The sequence below is a fragment of the Oncorhynchus tshawytscha genome, linkage group LG27 (genome assembly GCF_018296145.1).
Source record: "Oncorhynchus tshawytscha isolate Ot180627B linkage group LG27, Otsh_v2.0, whole genome shotgun sequence".
Lineage (NCBI taxonomy): Eukaryota > Metazoa > Chordata > Actinopteri > Salmoniformes > Salmonidae > Oncorhynchus > Oncorhynchus tshawytscha.
In genome coordinates, this window is record NC_056455.1 from 4,206,749 (window position 1) to 4,218,775 (window position 12,027).

General features: G+C 40.1%; 1 long non-coding RNA gene across 1 annotated transcript in view; it reads left to right on the plus strand.

Moving 5' to 3' along the window:
* Window positions 1–641: 641 nt before the first annotated feature.
* Window positions 642–12,027, plus strand: part of LOC121841069 — a 31,820-nt gene continuing 20,434 nt past the window's right edge. Inside the window, exons 1-2 of the long non-coding RNA XR_006080100.1 lie at window positions 642–698; window positions 1,060–1,092. This is a non-coding gene — a long non-coding RNA (uncharacterized LOC121841069). The remainder of the gene's footprint in view (window positions 699–1,059; window positions 1,093–12,027) is intronic.

The window sequence follows — 12,027 nt, forward strand, 5'->3', positions numbered from 1 at the left end:
CACTTTAAACAATGCCACTTAATATAATGTTTACATACCCTACATTACTCATCTCATATGTATATGTATATACTGTACTCATTTAAACTGCTGCATCTACTGCATCTTGCCATCTTTATGTAATACATGTATCACTAGCCACTTTAAACAATGCCACTTTATGTTTATATACCCTACATTACTCATCTCATATGTATATACTGTACTCTATACCATCTACTGCATCTTGCCTATGCCGTTCTGTACCATCACTCATTCATATATCTTTATGTACATATTCTTTATCCCTTTACACTTGTGTGTATATGGTAGTAGTTGTGGAATTGTTAGGTTAGATTACTCATTGGTTATTACTGCATTGTCGGAACTAGAAGCACAAGCATTTCGCTACACTCGCATTAATTAACATCTGCTAACCATGTGTATGTGACAAATAAAATTTGATTTGATTTACTACTACTGGGATACAGTCAGTAATAGCTACTCTCCCACTACTATTTATAATACAGTCACTACTACACTAGCCTCAAATTGTCAACACTAGACTCAAACAATTTAAACTCGTAAATTCCTTTGACTAACACAAAAAAATTGTTCTGTACAGCTGAAGCAAGTCTTCTTACTATGTTTTTCTACTCATACAGCCTGAGTAAGCCCATGGTCAGGAGCAGAGTATGGAACATGGTCTCTCCAGAAAAGTGTGTATCTGTATTTTACTCTACCATCATTAACCATAGCAGTACGGTGTCATGCTGTACTGATGAAAACCCTCAAATCAATCCTACCAAAAAATCTTCCCAAAAAGGACTGACAATCAATCAGATTAGTGGTCCTTTTATGTCATGGAAATGTGCATCAATGTCATGTTTGATTCACTGCATAAATTGTTGATGGAATACTGTATGTGTTTAGCTTATAGCAAGGTGGTTGGGGCAGTAGTTCTATTAATGTATATGTTATGTAGTAGTCCAACTATTACAGGTCAGTCTATCTAAAACTACCAACATCAGCCCTTCTCTTCATTACAATTAATTAATTCATTACATTTTGTTCTCCCAGGCTTTTGTACAAGCAGCCCAGTGTCTTGATGGGGTAAGTAGAACTTTTATCATATTAGCACATACTGTACCTCTGCATAGTGTGGAATTCTGTGTCAATAGTCTGGCTCAGACACAGTTGTTTGGAGCATTCCGATATGCCACAGGTGTCAGGTTCACCTTTTGTACTTAAAGGGTGATTATTCCCACTCTCTGTGGAATGCTGCAGATCTGCCCGCAGACGAGATAGGAACACTTATCCCACACAGAAGAGGTGGATGGAATCTGGCAGGTCAAGGTAGCCTTCTTCCTCCAAACTGTGCAGCAAGTTGTAGTACTGACATGTCACAGCACTCCAAACATCTCTCCATAAGCGTTCCGCTCTAACAGAGAGAAACAAAATGTTGTGGTCCTGTGGTCTTCCTCCATGATTAGTGAACACTGAGGTGGGTCAGAGGTTATAGAAATGCAAGTTGTGTGTGCCCCTGTGAGTGGTTACTGACTGTATGTGACGCAGACATCTATTGGAGTGTACCTGGAACATTTAAATATAGAGGGCTATGTTTCTCACCACTTGGTTATTGCATGGCTAACCCCCAGGGAAATCATGACTTTGCAGCTCCAGGGGCTGATAGTCCAGCGAAAATGGCTGAGTGTTTATGTGGCGTAAATCTTAATTTAGCAGCTGACATCTTTAATGTTTTTTAAATTAATGCATGTGAGACAGGTTCCATGTACAATGAGACAGGTAGATAGGAAGAGAGAGAAAAATAACACAGAACAGTTTAATTACATCTGGTTATGGACACTTTTGCCAGCAAAAAAGCTTCCATGGCCTGTTCCTCGGACAGTGAACATCTGGCAATATCTACATTTTCGACCCCTTGATCAGCTCGCTCTCTGAAAGTAAAGAAAATAGCTTATTCTTTGTAGATATGAAAACAATAACTGAGTTATGACCCTTCAATCTAAAATGTCCTTTTCAGGACACGTCAATACAGCCCAGAAAGCAATCTTTGGAGGTTTGATGAGGAAGATGTCAAGGGTTTTTATACAGAAAGTATCTCCTCACAAGACGTTACAATACATTAGTGATTAGGATGAATATTTTTTCATTCTACTATATCAATATTTACCTAGAAGGCCATCCATTTCTGCCGACTCCACCCATAAAGTATCCAAAAGCAGTTGCCGCTTTGTTATTGGCCACAGTGTCCAAATAGAACGTCTATACAAGAGGTAGCCCACGCTTAACACCAGACTGGTATTGTGGTTGTTCATTAGGTGATGGGAAATATGCAATATGCAGGACTTCAAGGCCAAGTCATTCGCTTCACAGGGGTCATTAAAAACTATGCTGAAGTTTGTCCCACTGTATAAAACCAGGAAATGGATATTCAACCGGAAGAAGAAAAACTTAATTTAGTCAAAGCGGTACAAGAAGTATATATTAAAGTTATGGTTTTGGTTAGGTTTAGGAATGAGGGTTAGGTTAAGGTTAACTTTAGGTATAGGTATGCCACTTTATGTATTAGTTTTACTGAGGTTGATTAGATTAAGATTAGGTAAAGGCATAATAATAATAATAACAATAATTCGGGGGTGTGCTTATATTTGTCACCTGTGGGTGTTTCTTGTACAAATGTGTAATGGAAATGTGTTTCTTGCATATCCCAACTCCTCCTGAAACACCCGCAGGGAGTGGGGTCACGGCCAGGGTCACCATTGATAGTTTTTAAGTTATAAGAACATGTTAAAAATGTCCGATCTTATATTTCATTCTGTATTCTGTAGCCTACCAATTTTGCATGTTGATTACTGGGGGGAGAATGAATAAATATGTCAAAAAGTATACCACAATAGTATTAGTATACCTCACACTCAACGTCAACAAAACAAAGGAGATTATTGTGGACTTCAGGAAACAGCAGAGGGAGCACCCCCCTATCCACATAGATGGGACAGTAGTGGAGAGGGTAGTAAGTTTTAAGTTCCTCAGCGTACACATCACGGACAAACTGAATTGTTCCACCCACACAGACAGCGTTGTGAAGAAGGCGCAGCAGCTTAAATGGACCAGCTAAGGAGCAACACCGGACTGGAGGAGGAGGAGATTGTGTCTGCAATGGAGGACAGGAAGACGTCCAAACATAGGATGAGCTTTATTAATCACAATCATGAATATAAGTTGTTTGAATGATTCATCATAGATAGATGTAGGACATTGTCAGTTTCATGAGTCAGTTTCCTTTTAAAGGGCAATATGGAGGATGCACTTCCTAGTGTTAAAACATCCTGCCAATGTCAGGGCAAAAGAGTAAATCCTTCATTACAATGAGCCCAGAGAAAAGTGGATGTGGGAAGGGGGTTTAAAATAGCCTGCACAATCACATTGTAATGGTTTACATGTACGGCCCTGAAAAACAAACAGAACAAATCAAATGTATTGGGTCACATACCCATGGTTAGTAGATGTTATTGCGAGTGTAGAGTAATGCTTGTGCCACTAGTTCCGACAGTGCAGTAATATCTAACAATTAATATCTAACAATTCTACAACAGATACCATATACACACAAATCTAAGTAAAGGAATGGAATAAGGATATATAAATATATGGATGAGCAATGTCAGAGCGCATAGGCTAAGATGCAATAGATAGTATAGAATACAGAATCTACATATGAGATGAGTAATGCAAGATATGTAAACATGATAAAAGTGTCATAATTAAAGTGGCTAGCGTTCTATTTATTAAAGTGGCCAATGATTTCAGGTCTGTATGTAGGCAGCAGCCTCTCTGTGCTAGTGATGGCTATTTAACAGTCTGGATGGCCTGGAGGATGAGGATAGATGATGTAGGCAACAGACGAGTTCATTATTGCATATTGCTTATACAGGCAATAAGCATGTAATAATAATGTTGACTGAGCTAGCCTAGCATACAAGTATTTCACTGCACTTGTTATACATGATGTTCACTGTGTGTGTGACAAGTACAATTTGATTTGATTTAATCTCCCAATGTATTGAAAATATATTTTAATCTACCTGGTTGAGAATGGCATTTAAGCGTTTAATACTGTAAATGATAAGCTTCCATATCTTCTCTTGGCTAGCACTAACTACTATGTATATGTCCTCATACGTGAATTTTAAGCATCCATCCTCTCTAAACTGTGGTCCTCACAAGAGCACCTGAAGGGGTAATAATTCCCCCTGCTGGCCTGTTGACATCACTTCAAGCAGATCAGAACATTTCTTTGTTTATGGGTTCGTCTCAATCAGAAAAACACTCTTACTGAAATATGACAGGCGAAATTCTTAGTGAATGGCGAGTAATTGTAGAATATAATGCAGCATTAGACAGATACGTTTTTTTGGGGCCTATAGCCAATCAAAGATCCAGTTGGTATGAATCGTGTTTATAGTAAGGTTTCGTTTATTGTCATGGTGTACAACATTGGCAGCTAAGCGCTGAATTGCATCGTTCTGCTCATTTAAATTAATAAACAAATAATCACATAAACAAATCAATAATGTGAAATCGTGATATATTCATAAAACAATATATAAAAATTATGTTCAAAACCATATGAGAACGTGTTATTGTCTACCTATAGATCACAAAATGCTCACGTATGTAAAAGAAAAGAACGGTTGTTTTCGGAAGTGAAAGCGATTTGTGGTTTATTCAACGATGTCATCATCCCCCGACAGAGGCTGTCCCACTTTCATGGCTAGAATGTTTCCTAATTGTCATACTATTATAAAATGTTTTGCATTTTTGCTAACCCTAAACCCTTTTCCTAAACTGAACCTAATTCTCCTAACTTGCTACGTTAATAATAACATTGTATCTAGCTGTTAATAAGAAATCAGGTCCCCAAGAAATCGTTTGAATAACCTTTTCATATGCCAATGTCAATTTGTTTTACAACGAAATAATTAAATGCCATTTAGGCTGCAAGTCATACATCTCGATAACTGCAATGGAGCACCTGTGTCGAGTCAATCTATTATCATCATATTTTTCTTTCTGTAACAGAGTAGCCATACAATTAGTTACACTTTCCATCCCTTGGGAGAGAGGATATAAACAGTATGCCTTTGTATCAGTATAACTTTAGACCGTCCCCTCGCCCATACCCGGGCGCGAACCAGGGACCCTCTGCACACATTTAACAACTGACACCCACGAAGCATCGTTACCCATCGCTCCACAAAAGCCTCAGAGCAACGCTATTTAGCGCGAACACCGCTAGCTAGCTAGCCATTTCACATCCGTTACACCTTTAAATGCTTATACTGTAGGCTATCATGCCTACTTAATCATGCCTACTCCTCTCCCAGACTCTGTCTATCCCCCTGACTCTACTGTCCCTTTTGTACTCATTGCATCTTGTATCCCTGTTCATTCCTTGTTTCCATATATTCTCCCAATCCCCTGTGGATAAATCTATTTCCATTCAATTATTTTTGAACTACCCAAAAAAATACATAGGCTACTGTATTAAAAATACATTGCGTGAAGAACACTGTGTCCCTGCCATTATATTATTATCTGTTTCGATCACGGATTGGTTCAAACATGTATTTACATAGCCTACCATTTGTGCAGCATTGCGCTCACCTGCACACAGAAGACAATAACGCAACATTTCGTCAAGTATGTTGCATGATATCCAGTATATATATATGTGTACTTAATATTATGAATAACTATACAACTCAACCATGTTTTACAGTGATATGATAATGTCTTAAAGTGCAGGGAAATATGGCTGGAGTTCAGGAATTCAGAGTATTGTAAAGGAGTTTGTTTTCCATCGAAGATGATGTTGATACTGTATGCAATTGTCAGGAGGATTTAAAATATATATATATATATATATATATAGGATAACATTTAAAGGAAAAACTCGTTGGTTGCATCACACCACACAATTGTACAAAATTGCTACCACAACTTAACCCAAAATAAAGCGTGTTTGTCTTTTTTATTTAAATATTATAGCGTACATGGCAATTATTTGCAACGCGGATAAATAACATAAATATATAACGCTTACAGTGGAATAATTAATAAATTAAACAAAATATTTTTTTTGACGCAGAATTGAACTACAAGTAATGCTACTCTCACGCGTGTTTTCTTGATATTTTTGATTTATTGTAAAAATCCCTTAGGATGCTCCCCATTTCAGCTCTCACGATCTCCCATGAGCAGGAGCTGAAACGCTGAAAGAAAAAACGTGAAACAAATATGTTTTAGGTGAAAATAATACGTCATAGATCATAGGTATAGGCTAGACACACTCCACCCCTCTCAATAATTTACGTTTGAAACACAATTGACAAAAAAAAATGCAACGTATGAGATGTTTTACCTCATGTAAAAGAAAGTCGTCCAGCTGTTTGAAGTAGTTCTTAACCATATTTTCAATTGGAAGGTTTAGACGCACACTCATGTCTCTGACCTGAATTAGTAAACAACAAACAACATTAATATAAATATAAATGAGATGACATGAATAATAATAATAACAATAATAATAATTGTTTAAAAGCTAGAGTATACAAATTAAACATTCGGAACGTACACATTCTGAATAGGTCATATTTTGTCGAGCAAGAAGGTCTTGGAGCTCCCTGATTTTGAAGATATTCCATTTCACAAGTGTTAGGTTTTGTTGGAAGAGCTCGCTGGCTAATTGAAACGCAAGTTTCAGTGTCCAAAGCTTTTCCCCCTCCTGTAATCACATAACACCCCGTGTAAACATACAATTGAACTAGACAAACACTAAAATTGTAGCCACTCATGATCTCCTGAGCATCACCTCTATTGAAAGCGTTGGACGTTGGACCATTATCCTTTCCGCCTCTTGGATACAGCCCACTTGTCTCCTCTCCTATACCGCACACAAAAGACACCATATCTCAATAAAACAACTGAATATATGAATGAATGAAGCTCCAATAATCTACTTTGCAGCTAGAATAAATAACTTGTGATCGCACACTATATATGCTACAGCCTATATTCAGAGGCATATTTCCACATACGTCTCTGCCATATACGTCTCCTGCCTATATGCTCAATTTGTAATAGGTTAAAGAGATTTACATACCATGGCAATATCATTGAGGGTCTGGCGAGTTCGAGATAGATAATATATTTGCCCGTTTCGGTCACTGCATTTGGCATACACAACCGGGTTAAGAACAACTATACACAGAAGATGTACCACAAAGGACACGTTAAGAGTAGCCATGTGTTCAGTCAGTTGATAAATCCCTGAACACTACTTCTCAACATTGGGCTACGTGCCCTAGCTTTATAGTATCCCTCATTGAAATACAATGGATGAGGTAATATGTAATTCCCTTCGGGGGAAAAAAAGAGGACATTTCAAGCGAGGAAACTGAAAGAGAATTGTACATTCCATTTATTCACCTTGCAGAGCTGTTGACGAAATGCTGCGCTCTGGTCTTCTGTGTGTAGGTGTGCGCAAGAATGCTGCTCAAATCATTGGCTATGTAAATACTTATTTGAACCAGTACATCATCAAAACAGAGACGAATGTAATGGCAGGCACACATTGCTCTTCACTGCAATTTATTTTTAAATACAGTAGCCTATGTATGTTTTGTTGTTACATTTGACCTTTATTCAGTAGGCATGATAGCCTACAGTATAAGCATTTAAAGGCATACTTTTTATATCCTCTCTCCCAAGGGATGGAAAGTGTAACTAATTGTATCGCTACTCTGTTAAAGGAAAACAATAGTTGGACTCGACACGTATCTTAATGTACTCCATGGCATTTCATTATTTCGCTGTAAAACAAATTAACATTGGAATATAAAAAAGGTAATTAAAACGATTTATTTTGGACCTAATTTCTTATTTACAGCTAGATCAAATGTAATGATTAACGAAGCATGTTGGGAGAATTGGGTTAAGTTTAGGAGAACGGTTTAGGGTTAGCAAAAATGCAAATAAATAAATAATACTTTGACAATTAGGAACCCTTCTAGCCATGAACGTGGGACAGCCTCTGTCGCGGGAGATGATGCCATCGATGAATACAAACCACAAATCGTTTTCACTTTCGAAAACAAGCAGGGTTTTACATACCATTGCATTTCGTCATCTATCCCAGCAGGTAGAACGTTACATTTTTTAGGGATGTATCACATGATTTCACACGATTGATTTGTTTATGTAGTTATTCGTAAAATTTTTTCAATGCAATTCAGCGCTTAGCTGCCAATGTTGTACACCATGACAATAAACGAAACCTTACTATAAATACGATTCATACCAACAGGATCTTTTAATGGCTTTTAGTCCACAAAAAAATAAAACTGTCTAAAACTGCATTTTATAATCTACAATACTCGCTATTTTCTAAGAACTCTGTCTGTCATAAGAGTGTAAGAGTGTTACTGATTGAGACAACCCCATAAATAAAGACATTTTCTGATCTGCTTGAAATGACGTCAACAGGCCTGCAGGGGGAACTCTTCCCCCCTTTGGTGCTCTTGCGTTTTAGAGAGGATTTATGAGGACATATACTATAGTAGTTAGTGCTAGAAAAGAGAAGATATGGATGCTTAGAATACTTAAATTGCTGTATTAATCGCTGGAATGTCATTCTCAACTGTGTTATAAAATACAAGGTAAATACATTGGGAGATTAAATTGTAATTTTCACATACACAGTTTACAGAATGTATATAAAGTGCAGTGAAACGCTTACATGCTATGCTAGCTCACTCTACCACATTATTACATGCTTATTGCCTGTATAAGCAATATGTAATCATGAACTCATGTGTTGGCTACGTCATCTCTCCTCATTCACCTAGCTGAAATTACAATACTGTCTTATTTTGGTCAGATATGGCAGATACACACCTGGTTTTAGTTCTGTTTGCTTTCAGGGCAGTACAGGTACTGTAACCCATTACAATGTGATTGTGCAGGCCATTCTGAAACCCCTTCCCCCCTATCCACTTTTCTGTGGACTCATTGTAATGAAGGATTTACTCTTTTGCCCTGACATTGGCAGGATGTTTTTACAAAATGAAGTGCATCCTCCATATTGCCTTTTAAAAGGAAACTGACTCATGTCGGCAATGTCCTACGTCTATGGCATATGAATCATGGATATGGTTCAGTTCTCAAATTCTGGAATGTAGTAGAATTTGGCGGGAGTTATTTTGTTCTACTGTAAAATTACATCATTTATGCAGCAGCATACAATACATTTTTGGACTCACCTTGTTGTGTTGTGCTCACTTGATCAGGAAGGTGGCGCGGAGGTCCTTCATGGGAAAATTTGGTCATCAAAAAAATGTACTGTCTAGTTTGAGTGTTTGTTGCAGCTCGTTCCAGTTGCTAGCTGCAGCAAATCTGATGGCCGAATGGTAAAGGACATCTAGCCGCTCGAGAGGACCCTTATCTGCTGATCTATAAATTATGTCTCCGTAATCTAGCATGGGTAGGATGGTCATCTGAATCAGGGTGTCACGTCCTGACCTTAGTTCCTTTTTTTATGTCTCTATTTTAGGTTGGTCAGGGTGTGAGTTGGGGTGGGCATTCTATGTTCTGTTCTATGTTTGTATTTCTATGTGTTTGGCCTGGTATGGTTCCCAATCAGAGGCAGCTGTCAATCGTTGTCTCTGATTGAGAACCATACTTAGGCAGACTGTTTTCACCCTTGAGTTGTGGGTAGTTGTTTTCTGTCTCTGTCTCTGTACCAGACAGGACTGTTTCGTTTGTTCCGTTTTGTTATTTTTGTTGTAGTGTTCAGTGTAATTAATAGATCATGAACACGTACCACGCTGCACCTTGGTCCTCTCCTTCTTCCACCTACAACGATCGTTATAGAACTACCCACCAAGAAAGGACCAAGCAGCGTGGTAACGAGAGGCAGCGAGTTCTGGACTCCTGGACATGGGAGGAGATTTTGGACGGTAAGGGACCCTGGGCACAGGCTGGGGAATATGGCCGCCTCAGGGAAGAGCTGGAGGCAGCTAAAGCCGAGAGGCGGCAATATGAGGAGTTAGCATGGCACCGCAACAGGGACGAGAGGCAGCCCCAAAAACTTCTTGGGGGGGTCACATGGGGAGTGTGGCTAAGTCGGATAGGAGACCTGAGCCAACTCCCCATACTTACCGTGGAGAGAGGTTGACTGGGCAGGCACCGTGTTATGCGGTGAGGCGCACGGTGTCCCCAGTGCGCACACATAGCCCGGTGCGCTACATCGCAGCTCCTCGTATCGGCCGGGCTAGAGTGGGAATCGAGCCAGGAGGAATGAAGCCGGCTCAGCGCATCTGGTCTCCAGTGCGTGTGTCTCCTCGGCCCGGGTTATATGACACAAGCCCTACGCACGGTGTCCCCAGTTCGCCTGCACAGCCCAGTGTGGTCTGTTCCACCTCGCCGCACAGGGGATATCCAGCCAGGACAGGTTGTGCAGGCTTGGTGCTCGAGACCTCCAGTGCACCTCCACGGTCCGGTCCATCCGGTGCCTCCTCCACGCATCAGGCCTCCTGTGGCAGCCCCACGCACCAGGCTGTCTCTCCGTCTCCTTCCTCCAGGTGCTCCCGCCTGTCCAGCGCTTCCAGAGTATCCCTCCTGTCCAGCGCTTCCAGAGCCTCCCTCCTGTCAGGAGCCGCCAGAGCCGCCCGTCAGCCAGGAGCCGCCAGAGCCGCCCGTCAGTCAGGAGCTGCCAGAGTCGCCCTGGTGAAATTGTGTGTGCTCTATCTTAGTGGCGGTAAATCCCCCATTGAGTCCCACTGAGACGGCTTAATGGATAGACATGAATGGATGGGCCTGTCTTTGGGCCATGTACTGTTAACCTCTGCCATGGAAATCAACTGTGTTCTGGGCCACACATTGTGTGGAGACTGCACCTGTACACCGTGCTGTGACGGTAATGGATATTTTACAATGTAATGTCTTAATACAGACCTGTCTGTAGCCCAGACCTATGATAAACCAAGGGCTATGGTAAATGAAGGGATGTACATTTTTACATTTTAAATATTTAACCAGTGCTCTTATCCAGAGTAACTTACCATCATTGCATTCAACTAAGGTAGGTAAAAAAACACCCACATATCATAGTCATCTGCTAGACAGAGATGAGCCTGCTATTCAATACATTTTAGCATGGCTAAGGTAGAACTGATGCGCAGAATTGATACCGTTCCTGCTGCATCTGAGAGAGATAAGAGAGACCAACACTGTATTGATCCATGTTAGCATTCTGGGGAAATGATCTGTGATTTACAGAAAATGATCACTTTCTGTATCACAATGTTTACAGATGACCTGAAGCCTGAGGGGACTGACAAACTGAATAAACCGTGCAATAAATAAGAACCAAATATGTATAAATGTTGAACCATTACACATCGATAAAACATTTATTACCAATCTTCCATTGGTAATGTGCAGAGTTTGCAAAGTTTAACAAAGCACTCAGGCAGCAGCTCCCTTGTCAGGGGCACAGATTAGATAAGTGTCACGGATCCCCCGGGTACTGCTGCTCACTCTGTTAACCAGTTCCGGAGGTCGACGTCACCGGGCCTTCTAGGCTGCACTGAACTGTGTCATTACGCACACCTGGTTCCAATTCCTCACTGATTGTATTTGTATAAATGTGCCTTTGTTTCCCCATTGGGCTGTCGATTATTGTTCCCATGTCTGTTGGTCGTGTGAGTATCTATGTGTTGTCTCAGCTTGTGCTGCGTGTTTTGTGCTTTGTGTATTATGGGTCTCGTCCCGTGTTGTTCTACAAGGATTACCCTTGCTCTTTTGTTTGGGTACATCTGAGTGTCTTGTATAAGTGCATGTTTTGGGTGTATTAAAAACCCAGATGTGCCAGTCTCCAAATCCTTTATACCAGCGTGACCATAAGTATAAGCATCATACTAATGGCATGGTTGGTGTCGTGACATTGTATCATTAATGTGA